Consider the following 8742-nt stretch of genomic DNA (forward strand, 5'->3'; position numbering starts at 1 on the left):
AACCCTACATAGAACTACTGTGTGATTTTTGAGTTTCAATGATGCATCCTCAAGATTCACTGAGCAATTATGTGGCGCTTCTTATATACTAGATCAATTACTAGGCTTCATCACATATGTTTTCCTGTATAATGACATATGCAATGGACCTTGAAAACTTTGCAGGGGGAAGTCTATGAGAGGAATACAACTAATAGAATATCCTATAATTAATCAACAGTGCTTCTTCCTGTTTCCTTTTCCAGCAAATATTTATTAAGTGCCTAGTATATGACAGACATATACAAAATCCAGGGAGCAGTGATAGGAAAGGGTGATGCAGACAAAGGTACCAAAAGTCCAGTTCAATTGTGCCAGTTACTTACTTATAAGTATTCTTTCTGTGTAACAGGCTGCTAAATATATTTTTATTTCAGAGAAGAAGGAAGAAGGAGAGAGAGATAGAAACATCAATGATGAGAGAGAATCATTGATCGGCCGCCTCCTGCACTGGGGATGAAGCCCACAATTGGGACATTTTCCCTGCCCAGGAATGGATCCATGACCTCCTAGTTCATAGGTTAAAGCTCAACCACTTAGCCATGCTGGCCGGGCTAAATATGTTTTAATATTACCTTTACCATTGAGCTCATTAGAATTAACTTTTCAGGTCAATAAAATGACAATGTAACAAATAGTTTGGCTTCAAATTGTCCATATTTAAACAGTTTTTTCAGTTTTAGCATACTTAGCTATTAAGTTTATTTTAAATAATCATTTCCACAACAGCCATGTTGTCTTAGGCATTGCTCGAGGCCCTTTGCTATAGTCATGCTACCATGATACACAGAGTCATTTAACCATTGAAGAATGTGGTTATAGATTATTTTCCATTAACAAAACTTAGGGTATTTTATAAAGAATGCTAGCGCTCCTGATGCCTTACTACTGGTACCACAGCTATTGTTACTACCACTATGTTTACTAGTGCTAGACTAGTCCTCAAATGACTTCCCAAAATGTACTTCCAATAAAATCAAACCTCCTAACCCTGGCCAATAAGACTCAATATGAGCCAGTCTCTGCTTGCAGTTCCTAATTCATCTTTCTTTACCTTTCCCACTGCTATGTTATTCTCAAGCCATAGTTTTCCATCTCGGAAGTTTTTGTACTTACTGTTTGTCATTTTGGAATGTTCTTCCTCCAACTCTTTACATAGCAGTGCCTTTCTCATCATTTAATTTTAAATTAGATGTCAGCTCTTCAGAGAGATTTTTATCAACCATCCAAAATACAATAGTATCTCACTTTCCCTAATGTCATACTTATTTTTCACTGCACCCATCAGTGCCAGAAATTTTTTTTGTTGGCATGTTTATTTACATTAACCATGTCAAACTCAAATGCTAATACGGGCCAAATAAACAAGATTTAAGTTTATGTGGGCTGCAAAAAAACAAAAGCTACAATTTTCATAGAAATGTAGGTTTATTTCAATAGAGACATGCTGAATACAAAGGGCTGAAATAAATGAGTAATCTATAATAATAAAAGCATAATATGCTAATTAGACTGGATAGCCAAATGACCTTCCGGATGTCATTCCAGATGTCCTTCCAGATGAAGCCACGGTGGTGGCGGGAGCCAAGGCATAGTGGTTAGGGGTGATCAGGCAGGCAGGTGAGCAGTTAGGAGCAATCAGGCAGGCAGGTGAGTGGTTAGGGGTGATGAGGCAGGCAGGCATAGGTGGTTAGGGGTGATCAGGAAGGCAGGTGAGCAGTTAGGGGCAATGAGGCAGACAGGCGAGCAGTTAGGGGTGATCAGGCAGGCAGGCGAGTGTTTAGGACCTATGAAGTAGGCAGGCAGAGTGGTTAGGGGCAATCAGGCAGGCAGGTGAGCGGTTAGGAGCCAGCGGTCCCAGATTGCGAGAGGGATGTCCAACTGCTGCTTTAGGACTGATCCCGGGCCTAAACCGGCAGTCAGACATCCCCCCAAGGAGTCCTGGATTGCAAGAGGGTGCAGGCTGGGCTGAGGGACACCCTCCCCAGCACAAATTTTGTGCACCGGGCCTCTAGTTAACATAAAAATAATAGAACATTTTATTAAAAATTAATATTTTTTCTTGAACATTAACTTACCAGACAGTGAATAACTGCACAAATTAATAAGCGTAACGCAAATAAACCTATTTTTCTTGTTCTCCGAAAACAAAATATTTCCTGTTGTGCACACCAAACAAGTCAGTCCAAGACTAATGACGTGGCAATCGGCTGCTAAAATTTCGCTGTTAGTATTAGTGGAGAGAAATGGTACGCCTGCATGTAAGGGAAATGAATGCAACACGATTATTGTAAGCAGTCATTAGCGAATGTTTTAGTTGATTATTAATAACTAGGAGCCCATTGCATGAATCCGTGAACCTTGAAAGGAACTGTGGGCCACGAGGCTGCGGTGGGCATAGGGTGGCTCTCGACCCTTCCTCCGCCCCTGCCTGGCCCCTCCTTCCATGGCCCCTGATACCCTGTCTGCAGGCAGCACCACTTCCGCTACCGCCACTCCCATGCACTGAAGGCTCAAGCCCCACTCGCACCCGCTGATGGTGCGGAGCAATTGAGGCTGGCGCCAGCAGTGGATGCAAGCAGTGGCTGCTACCCCGATCACCCCTCAGGAGCAGGGGGAGGTGGAGAAGCCCTCAGGAGCAATCGGGGCCAGCAGCCGCCACTCGCACCTGCTGCCAAGTGATTGGGGCTGGCGGTGCGCACTGGCACTGGCTGCAAGCAGAGGCTCCAGTGCCGGCAGCAGGTGCGGGCAGGGCTAGTGATGGCTGCAGGTGTGAGCACCGGGCGGGACTGTGGCTCACGGGAGGTTAATTTTCAGTAACCACCAGAGGCTCGCCCCGATGACAGCAACTGGTGCCCCCCATTGGTCTGGTGCCCCTGATCACCTGCTCCACCATCCTGCTCTGCCGCCTGCTGCCGACAAACGCCATGTTCCACATGTGCCCCCCGGTGGTCAGCGCACGTCATAGTGACTGGTTGTTCAGTTGTTTGGTTGTTCGGCCATTTGGTCTATTTGCATATTAGGGTTTTATATATATAGATTATGTATAACAGGATATTGTAAAAATTAAGCTATAAAACTTTTATTAAAATGTTTCTTACATACCGTTATAGTGGCTGGGCTGCAAAAACATTTGTTGTGAGCTGCATGTGGCCCACAGGCCGTGAGTTTGACCGGCTTGGTCTACATTTTGATCATGGAATTTAAATTTCACTGGGGAAGTGATTCTGTCTGTCTCATTCACTGCCATCAGAGTCTGGAAGAGGGCTTAGCATATATTATACCTGTACGTTAATGGACCTATTAACTAACATTTATTGAATATTTTTCTTTTATAGGTAGATAATGAGATACATAATTTACATAAATTCTGTCATGTAATTTTCTCCACAACCACTTTATTATGTTAACATTATTAATATGAATCTTATTTTTCTAATAAAAATAAACCCTGAGGCTTAGAAAGTTTAATAAATGCCCAAGGTCACAAAGCTAGTATAGTCTGGAACTAAGGTGGTCTGCCTGCTAGATCTCACTCTTCTCCAATATCCTGTTGACATGGAACTGCATTCACAAAACTTTCAAACAAGTTGGGTATGAATGACGTAGAAAGAGGGAGAAAATCTGCTTATATGTATTTTTAGGGATTTAGGGAGGTTATTTTGCTATAAATTGTATATTATGACAATTTTATTCAACTTAATTATCTATTTAATATTATAGGCATGTCAATCATATCCTCATGTCTGCAAAATCACAATTATTAATTTGTAGAAACGTTTCAAGAGAGTTGAATGTAGAGAGAAGTGAGATGTATTGTTATTATTCTAATATTTATTATTTAAAACATTCTTCATATTTTCAAGATGAATTCCAGTCATTAATTATTCCCTGTCATGTTGCCTTGGTCACAATTACTCATAGTAACTGAAGCTGTCGGATGCTGCAGGCAGAACATGAAATATATTGGGTCAGATTAACACTGAGTTACATAGAATGAAATCCAGTCATCTTCTCATTTAAATCACACTAAATTCTTCTAAAATTGTTTTATTAGAAACATATGGCAAATAAAATATATGTGTGGGTGATTTCCTTTCAAAAATATTCACTTCAAATTGGTGCCACTTATTCTACACTAGAATATTTTACCTTTCATAAATAATCTCATCCAGCCCCATATTCAGATACTTTGTACTTCACATGCATTTACAATGGACTTCAATTAGTGTGTTTCTGCTTAGTAAGTAAATATTTGGAATGCAGGGAATAAATAGCAAAGATACTACATAATTTCACCATAAGCAACCTGGATATGCAATGATAGCAAATATTTCCTAACCTGAAGAATATATGTTGTTTTTTCTCCCTCCCTCACAATTGTGGACTATAAAACATTAAAAATTCCTAATGCCTACCAAAAAATTATGCTTGTATACTCCAAAGAAAATGAATTAAAAAACAACAACATAATAACACTGTTTATTTTTATGTATGCTGAGAAGCTTTAACTTGTATTATTTTCCCCCTTAAGTCCTGTTATAACAAAGAAATGTAAGACAGATGGCTTACAAATGTTAGATCAGTTTCCAATCACCAGCACTATAAAGGAACAACACTCTATACCCAGTATTTTTCAAGAAATTATTTTTATTTTATAGCTAGGATGTGTTATTTTTTGCATCACTGCTCGACTCTCAGCGATAATAATGTTAGCATCACTGACCTCATAAGGTTGTCATAAAAATGAAATTATCCTGAATACTTTGTATACAGGCTTGTTTCTGGGGAGCAGTTTATAATATATATATATATATATATATATATATATATATATATATATATATATGGACTCAGAATAGTTTAGATATTGGGGACAGAGTGGATTTTAGATCGTATTAGGTCAGAGGGGTTCGTAGAAAAGGCTCATGGAGAGAATATTTGAATTGTAAATCCTTTTATGTTGTACAGTCATAAGAAAATAAGAAAAACCAAATTATAACCTCTTATTCCAGGAACAGTATCCTGGGTGCCTGGATAGAAAACTGACTTGAGGCAAAATGCTGATCTGGCTGCTTTTCATTCTGATAGTCTGGATGTTAGTGCAAACTGTTGTTAGTGTTCATACAAATTGTTTCTAGTGTGTGTTTTACTAAAACTATGCAGTCACTGGTAAAAAAAAAATGCATTTCTTCAAAGTCAAAAATTACAACAAATGTATTGAAAATGCCAGCAAAATGGACTGAGGGAGATTATGGTACAACAGGTTCTAGTATATCCTTAGACTGAATGGAAGAATTATTGACTGTCTACAATTCATGTAGAAAGTCTGGGAATGAGAACTAGCTATAGAGTAGCATATTGCTGAGGTCAGGTCAAATCTCAGCTCTTTGCCTTTGGACATGCCCTTATAGCTGCTTCCTCAATCATGGTAGCACATGCTGAAGTAGCAGCCCTTCTGCATCTATGGCCACTCTTTCTAAGCTGAAAGCTTCTCTAGAATCAGGAGCAAATAGACTCCACTGCCTACCATCTTATGTAGTGAGAGCTTGAGCCACATGCTTTCCTGACTCTACCTATCCTTCCTATTTCCCCAACTTTCACCTTCTCATGCCAGCAAAATGCCTTTATTATCTTTTTTTAGAAACTGTTTAATAACCATAGTGAATATTTTACATTGGATAAAGTACTTTATAATATTGTATTATTTATTTTTCTTATTATATCCTGTGGGTAAAACCATTATTGTGTTATGCCCCCTACTTTCTAGCAGTATATGTGATTTGACAAGTTATTTTAAAATGTTAATCCTTGGGATATGCTAAAGAAGAGTCTACCCCCTTCCTTCCCCACCCCAACAACATTTAGAGATTAATTTGTACTAAACTACTTCAAAGTCCAAAATTGTTTTATGATAATATCTCATTAATTTTCATCAACTATCTGGCTTATGTCTAAGTAAGTAGCCAGAGACAAAGAAGAAATAAGATATAAGCTAAAAAATTCTCCATAATTCTATCTAGTCGGGAGCATATTCTCTTCAGTCATAGATTTTCCCATATTTTTGGAAATGGAGTAAAATAATAGCAAATCTAGAACATTTTATTTCAACATTAATAGATAGAAACAGAAAACTATAACTATAATGTTCTTTACAGTGCCATTCTAAAAGTTGCTATACTGATCAATTCAAGAAAGAAAGAAAAAAAAAGAAAACTTTATTTTTCAACAAGTAAGAAATTTAACCACTTTTAGCCTAAGCTAACTTTTAAATTACTTTTTAAAAAATATAAACCAGATTATTTTAAATATGTCATAAATAAGGACTTCTAGTTATGGCCAAATGAGGAGGTGGGCAAATTTTCTTCCAGAAAAGAAACCATAAAATTGACAAAAACAGCTATTTTCATGCTCTGTGAATTTACAAAAGACAATTTTTGATAGGCATTTACTCGTATGCTTTAAGAACTGCAGAACTTTGGGTAGTACTAGTGAACATTTATAGTGCTCTTCCCTGTGGCTATTCTTCATAGTTCAATTAATGTAGAGGTTTGGCCTGGGCCTGGAAAACTGAGAGAACAGGCTACTTGGTTACTGATGTCAAAAGGGCTCAGTTTATTGAATGAGTACAATCCCCATAACCAATGGCATTATTGATAAAATAAACAATCTTTTTGGTATGTGAGTAAGAATAGCTGATGGTTCTACTCTGCTTGACATGGTGGCCATGCTTGGTGGAGACCCCAGAAAGTGCACTCCACACATCCCTGTAAATACCTAGTCTGTGTTCATGCACAGAGGATACTTAGAAGGAAACACCAGAAAGAAAAAAGGGGCATCAGATTGAAAAACAAAACAAAACTCAGAAGCTTGAATGCTCATCCTTACCACAAATTGTTATATTGAAAGCCTTACTAACTCAAGGTTAATGAACACATTTTTCCTTGAATCATTAGTAGCCACTAAACCACACAGACACAGAAGTGACTCCTAAGACATGTGGCTTCGAATTAAAGTAAGAATTAAAAAGAAACAATCAAAGCAACAAAAACTAAACTAAACATGGTCATTAGAGACTACAAATTGTTGGGCAGACGTATTTCACAGTTTTATTATAGTCAAGTTCCTAAACCCCAAAACGAAAAGCAAAACAAAAAAAACAAAAACAAAAAAAACTCTAACAAATTTTTAAAGTAAAAGCAATAACAACATAAATCTACAGGGGTGAAAATAGAATCCAGAGTTGCTATAATATGTCATTTATTTTAAAAAGAGAGATACAGGGCCAGACGGCTTCACAGGGGAGTTTTACCAAACATTCAAGGAAGAACTAAAACCTACCCTCCTCAGACTACTACAAAAAATTCAAGAGGAAGGAACACTTCCAAGCTCATTCTATGAAGCCAGCATCACCCTAATACCAAAACCAGGTAAAGACAACACAATGAAAGAGAATTACAGGCCAATATCCCTCATGAACATAGATGCCAAAATCCTCAACAAAATCTTAGAAAATCGGATCCAGCAGTACATCAGAAAGATCATACACCATGACCAAGTAGGATTTATCCCAGGGATGCAAGAATGGTACAATATACGCAAATCAATAAACGTGATACATCACATAAACAAATTGAAAGAAAAAAACCACATGGTCATATCAATTGATGCAGAAAAAGCATTCGACAAAATCCAACACCCATTTTTGATAAAAACTCTCAGCATGGTGGGAGTAGAAGGATCATACCTCAACATAATAAAAGCCATATATGACAGGCCCACAGCCAACATCATACTCAATGGACAAAAACTAACACCATTTCCCCTAAGAACAGGAACAAGACAAGGATGCCCACTCTCACCACTCCTGTTCAACATAGTCCTGGAAGTATTAGCCATTGCAATTAGACAAGAAGAAGAAATAAAAGGCATCCAAATTGGAAAAGAGGAAGTAAAACTGTCCTTATTTGCAGACGACATGATATTATACATACAAAACCCTAGAGACTCCGTCAAAAAACTACTAGACTTAATACATGAATTTGGCAAAGTAGCAGGATACAAAATTAATGCCAAGAAATCTGAGGCATTTCTATACACCAGTAGTGAACCTGCAGAAAGAGAGATTAGAAAAACAATCCCATTTACCATCGCACCAAAAAAATTAAGCTACCTAGGAATAAACTTAACTAAAGAGGTAAAAGACCTCTACTCAGAAAACTACAGGACATTGAAAAAAGAGATAGAGGAAGACATAAACAGATGGAAGAACATACCGTGTTCATGGATTGGTAGAATCAACATCATTAAAATGTCCATACTACCCAAAGCAATCTATAAATTCAACGCACTTCCCATTAAAATACCAACGGCATACTTCACAGATCTAGAACGAACTCTCCAAAAATTCATCTGGAATAAAAAAAGACCCCGAATAGCTGCAACGATCCTGAGAAAGAACAAAGTAGGTGGGATCTCAATACCAGATATCAAGCTGTATTACAAAGCCACTGTTCTCAAAACTGCCTGGTACTGGCACAAGAACAGACATATAGATCAATGGAATAGAATAGAGACCCCAGAAATCGGCCCGAACCAATATGCTCAATTAATATTTGACAAAGGAGGCAAGAACATACAATGGAGCCAAGATAGTCTCTTCAATAAATGGTGTTGGGAAAATTGGACAGATATATGCAAGAA

Source organism: Myotis lucifugus, unplaced genomic scaffold (assembly GCF_000147115.1).
Source record: "Myotis lucifugus unplaced genomic scaffold, Myoluc2.0 scaffold_25, whole genome shotgun sequence".
NCBI classification, from domain to species: Eukaryota; Metazoa; Chordata; class Mammalia; order Chiroptera; family Vespertilionidae; genus Myotis; species Myotis lucifugus.